We start from the raw sequence: 5,962 nt of genomic DNA, 5'->3' as shown, positions 1-5,962 counted from the left end.
GAAAGAGTGAAAAAGTAATAAATTAGAATTCTCTGAACCTAAGAGAAGTATAGGAAAGGTCAAATGGAAAACTTGGCTCTGAAGGTAGCCTGGAGCTCAGGTGAAGATAGGCTGGAGAATCAGGCAATGAGACCACCTAGATACCATCAACCCTCTGCTTTCTTTTGAAGCTCAGTGGGACAGTAGCAGCTGTTGATACCATTTTTCTAATAAAGTTGAAGTCAGTAATAAAGCGATGGGTATTGATTAGTGTCAGCTTCAATAAACACACGTCCAGCTCCCACACTGCAGAAGATCATGAAGAGTCCTGAAAGTCCAAAATAATTGCTTGGGACTTTTGGGGGCTTCCAGAGCACCAAACCCAAGCGCGTTCTTTATTGACTTTAGTACTTTATGTCTTTTTCTTATTGCATAATTCAATAGAACTGTTGTTGGCTAAGTAAATGCTGTTTTGTCTGGCTTTCAAAAACATTACTTTTCAGCACTGATTTATGGCCTCAGCTCTGTGAACAGATACTGTAGTGGACTGAAGGAGAAAGTATTTATGGTACCCGTGTTGCTGAAGAAACAGGTACGAAGTTATAGCATAATCTGTTGAAGAGACTCTGATACCCAGAGAGTGCTGCCTTCTGCTACCAAAGAATGCGACTTTTCCCTCCAGCCTTGCTTCCCCCATGCTACAAGTTATCACTGTTTCTTTAAAGTAAGTTCAGTTAGTGTTTAGCATTGCTGTTTAGCTTTGTAGACTTCTCTTATTTATGGAGTAGTGGGAAAACAGAAAGAATTTCTTTGAACAACTGAAGAAGTAATATTCCCTTGCTCAGCAAGAACTGAAAGAGGATAGATGATTTCCAGTGAGGGGACCTCGTTACTGCTTCTGTTAGCACAGTATGTGTTAATAATTAATATTTTCAGTGTTTGTATGATCAGTATTTTTGTCTAAATATTTAGGGTTTTGGAAGAATAAAGATGATGGATATACTTGTGGATAGCTTTTTACCTTCTGGTTCCTAAAATGAAACATAAACTCTGGTGTTACAGCCAATTTGTGGAAGGTTTTGTATTTGTTCCATCTCTTCCTATGGTCATTGTTTAACTGATCACAGGCTTGTTAGAATGAAGTAAACTAGGAGCAGCTTGGGTAGCCAATTCTTAACTAGATAGAAACAGATGATAGAATTCAACTAATCCAAGTCGAGTGTTTGGATAAAATCTGTAACTCGTTGCAGAAACTCAGATCTTCAGGTGACTCTGTTTTTACCAGTTTTAGACAGAATGTGTTAATTACTGGTAGCCTTTACTACTGATGTCACCAGAGCACTCAGTTAACTTCTAGATTACTCTAGCAACTGCTTTGTAAGGCAATTTGAAAAGTTTTTGGTGTTGGTTTTGACGCTTCCTTTTTAATTTGCAAAATGAAGAGGTTAGAGGCTAAAGGGTCTTTACACACTGTTCCAGTTCAGGAGGCAAAAATTACTTGAAGCTTTGGAGCAACTGTCTGGTTTTACCCTTAACAGCTTCTACTGTTCCTCCAACAGCCATTGACTTGCCTAGCCTTGCTAGCCTTGCCTAGCCTAGCATCAGTTTGGGTTAACATAATTTATAGATAATTTAACTGAATCTTTAAAAATTGAATATCTCAATTTGCTGTTGTTTCTTATAGTTTTCCAATATATTTGAACCCTTTTAAAAAGCATTTCTAATAGAAACATTAGCTAACAGAGGAGTTATCCACCAACCCTCCAACCACTATTATACCTTGTTAAAATAGAGTTCTTTCATTTTAGCAATTATTGTGTGTGTGTGTACCTATAAATATATAAAAGCCTTCTCAGCCCTTCTTACTGGACATCGTGCATTCACTTTCCAAAGTCTGATTTCAATTCTCTGTAGTATGAGCAGAGTAGTCATTAGTACTAAAGCAGTTTTGTAACACTGGGCAAAGTGAATACAAATGCAATTTCTGACCACTTTAAGCCTTATTTACACAGAGAACAATGATACTGTCTAATTCAGGACATAAATTCCTTGCTGTGTAATTCTTGAAAGGCTTTTACTTTGAGGTGCAGTGGGTCTGATTTGTCTCTATCACCTGCCAATGGGCATCACATCCTACTAGCTACATCTCACTTAATAGACAAACAACCTCAGTTGGATTAGGCTGGAAGCCAATCTGAAGGACGAGTCTGACAACAGTGAGTACAGTTTGCTTATCAATAATATGAAAATAACCCCACACAAATACAGAGATCCTGAGATGATGGTTGTTCCTTTGGGGGAAGGAGGGTGGGTGGTGAAAAGAGGCAAATGGAAACTCTTTTTAGGCCTGGCACTTGCAGTGGAGTTGGGTGAAATTTTTCATTGGTGATAAAAGATACTGAATTTTCATTGAACTTCACAGAGATAAAGAAAGAAAGAAAAACCCTGAAAATACTGAAAGGTTTCATGGCAGTGGAAATTTTCATTGAACTTCACAGAGATAAAGAAAAACCCTGAAAATACTGAAGGGTTTCATGGCAGTGGGTTTGAAACAAACCATTTCCTTTGATTTCCTTGAAATGTCTTTCTTACGTTTTTCAATGAGTCTCTGAATTGAGACTTGAAATGCTTGATTTCATATTAAGTGAGTAAAACATGATTTCAGATGAACTGAGATGATCTGTTCATTTCTTCACTTTAAAAAATTTTCAGTTTTCAAGTCCATTTGACCCAAAAGGAATTAAAAATACCTTGGACCTGCCAGAAATCTAAACAACTGCACAATGACCTACCAGTAATCCCTCTAAAGCCCACAGATATTAATGCTAAATTTATCTTGAAAAAGAACCATTAGAGCCCTGCCTGCGTACTCTGGGGAGATGGATTGCCCTGCAAACCCAGCTCGCAGCCCTGTGCTTCCCGGTGCTCGGAGGCTGCTCACAGCCTGCAGCGCTCAGGGCTGGGGAGCAGGAGATGGGAGCAAGCCCTGGCTTCACCTTCCTCGGGCAGGGGGAACTGCAGCACCAAGACCAGCCATGATTTCTTTTCACTTTCCTCTTTTCCCTTTGTGTTGTTCCAACTTCTGCCTCTCGATTTTCTTTCTCCCTGGAGGGTTTTGGTATCCATGCGTCCATCCAGCTTCTTTCCTCCCTCCCTCCCTCCCTCCCCCCTCTCTTCATCCTTGGTACACTCTGATGCGAAGTGCTGCATTTCGGAAGCATCTTTTCTCAGCCGCTGTCGCTGGGACCCCAGCTCCCACCCACACACTGCAATGGGAAGGGCAACATTTAGCAGTTTGCCTTTTATAGGGCCTGACAGATTCAGAGCTCTTGTACAAATGACAAAAGAAGCCTTTGCCCTTGATTTTGAAACGCCTTGGGAATAAACCTCATGTGCTTTCACTGGAGCAGAGACTGGTTCTCTCTTTCAGGGTTTTTTACTGTCATTTTGAAGTTTAAGAAATTCCTGCGTCCTCCAAGTTAGCTTTGTCTTTCTTACAGGCTCTAATAAGTTGCAGCTGGTTTTGTTATTGCAGAAAGTCCAAGCAGATTTAGCAACAAGGATATTTTCAAAACATAGGTAAAATTATAACTCCTTCTTGCTCTGATTCAAATCCTGCCGGTGTAAGCAGCCAGGGCATTGTACATCACATTGCCATTGCTCAGACTGCCTGGATGATGTTTTCTTCTTATGAAGTTCATATTAACCTTGTTTTTCTGACTGACTGCTGATTTCTGGCATAATATTCTGAGAAGTACAAGAAGTTGGTTGAACTTAAAGATAGTTCTAGTTGCACATATTTCTCACCTTAGAATTTGGAAAACTTTATTCCTATGCTTTTTTTACAAGGTGAAATGAGCAAACCGTTTACTCTAATTAAAAGATCATCCTGATTATATAGAACAGGAGCTGTTTGCATTGTCATTTGTGTGATACATTATTTACACTGATGAGATTTATCATTATACTTGACATTGAAAACGTTTAATTGGATCGTTTACAATTTTGTGAGACTTTATACCTGACAAAAACACTCCTCTTTTAAAAGGATGGAATAATTCCACTTTGAAATGTTACCAGAAGACAAGATTCGTTGTTCTGAAGCTATGGCTAAAAAGCATTGGAAAGATTTATTTTTCAGTAGAATTTCCAATAATGTATGGTTACAGTATGTATTTCTTTCTTTTCTCCCTTGTCACACTCCCCTGCCCTGGCTAGGAATTTGGCTATATTTTCTTTTTTACTTGTGTGTTTTTTAATGTTTGCTTGTTAGACTGTAATTAAACTTAATTTCCCCTTCTTGCAGAACAGTTGTCTCATGGAAAGACAACTGCCATCCTCTGTAACCTGTTGTTATTCAGGTCCCGTACCATGGTTTGACATTTCATTCTGTTAAAATGCAAACGGGATTGTTAGCCATGCCACCTACAAAGCCAAGGGGTCAGCTAGGCAGCTTACTTAATGTGCTAATTTGCTGTGATTTAATCATGCTTGGAATATGGATTGGACTTTTGAGTATCTCGGTGGCAGACTTGGACTCAAAGAGCCCTTAAACACTTCCTTACAGCCTGGTCGGGGAAAGTAAGTTGTGGGTCAGATCCTGATCCTGTGCCCAAAGAGAAGGGAGAAGGCTCTGTCCTTGGGGGTCCAGGTGGGATCCCTGGGGCTCGTACAGCTCTGTGGAGCTGTGGCTCTGTGCCCAAGCGCCCGTGTGGGGACGTGGCTGAACTCTGCAGTTTAATTATGCATTAGCTGCAAATGAGCTGGAGAGCACGGAGCTCCCATTGTAGCTCGACATGGGTCATGTAAAGCACGGCCTGCTTGTGCGGGCGCACACGTGCGCTTGGGGGCTTGTGAGGGATGGAGCCCTGTTGCTGGGACAGCTCTGGACTCTGGAAATGGGTGGGATGTGGTGAGTTGGGCAACCTGTTTTGCAAGTCACAGGCTGTGCAATACAGGCCAGCCTACAATGACTTGCCAGAATATTTGCAAGATAAGCATTTCCCAGATGCAATCAATTAAGTCAGTGAAACTTAGAAGCTGGCTCATAAATTCATTTTCTGCAGAGTAGCTTTTTTTGCCCCTTTTTGAGCTTACTTTTAAGCACTGAGTTTAAAACATCTTAGTCATTATTTGGTGCTAAACTGTGAAACCTATGTTTTCATTAGTAAGGTAGATAGCTGAAAATTTTCCAAGGGAAGAATTTTGCTGTTCGAAAAACTTTATGTTCAGTTCTCAAAGAGCTCCATTTCAACCAGGTCACGCAGACTGGTTTGCCTGGCTGGTTTGCCATTCCTTTTATTTCCCCTTTTTGACTCTTATGTTGTAATATGAAAGTTAAAATTGTAATACAATATGTTTCACCATTTTGCAGGGGAAAAAAAAGTTTTAGCCCAGGGTATTCTATTACCTGGCTCTCACTTAATCTTTTAACAGTGCAATTATCTCTCATCTTTATGTTCCTCATTGTGTGACTGTGGCCCTGATGAGATCAATTTAGTTTTCAACTTTTCTTTTTAGTATTGTAATACCTTTCCTCTTTGTTGTGACATGCCAGAAAATATCTCCTTGGCAACATCTAGCTGCGGTTATTCTTAGTGCCTCTCGCCTGGCCGTTTGCCATGGCGTCCACCTGGCCATTGTCACTGTGCTAATTGGTTTATCCTTCGGAAAAGACAATTTCTTTTTTTCAGTTCTGAAAGTTCTCCTCTATTTTGCCACTCTGGTAGGCTTGGACTTTGTTATTCCTTATAACTCGGATTCAGGCAGACGCTCGAGCATGTCCTTAGATTTCAAGTGACTGTGCTGTTGCACTGATGACAAGAAAGGAAGGGGACAGTGATTGTGTCTGTGTGTCTGCAAGAATGTGCATTCATTCTGCAAATATGGGGCAATTGTCTTGCCCCAAGAAGTTTACAAGCATTGCTCTATAAATGCCCAAATATACACTATTTGAAGTACTGTTAAATACTTGGAACTCCTG

General features: G+C 40.4%; 1 protein-coding gene across 1 annotated transcript in view; it reads left to right on the top strand.

The window, feature by feature from the left end:
- Window positions 1-5,962, top strand: part of ADAMTS2 (ADAM metallopeptidase with thrombospondin type 1 motif, 2) — a gene marked incomplete at its 5' end in the record, with an annotated part of 182,526 nt that overhangs the window by 114,176 nt on the left and 62,388 nt on the right. The window lies entirely within an intron of this gene.

Source organism: Mesitornis unicolor, unplaced genomic scaffold (assembly GCF_000695765.1).
Source record: "Mesitornis unicolor isolate BGI_N332 unplaced genomic scaffold, ASM69576v1 scaffold4457, whole genome shotgun sequence".
Classification (NCBI taxonomy): domain Eukaryota; kingdom Metazoa; phylum Chordata; class Aves; order Mesitornithiformes; family Mesitornithidae; genus Mesitornis; species Mesitornis unicolor.
Note: the sequence above shows the minus strand (reverse complement) of the source record. Positions and strands in the feature narration are given on the sequence as shown.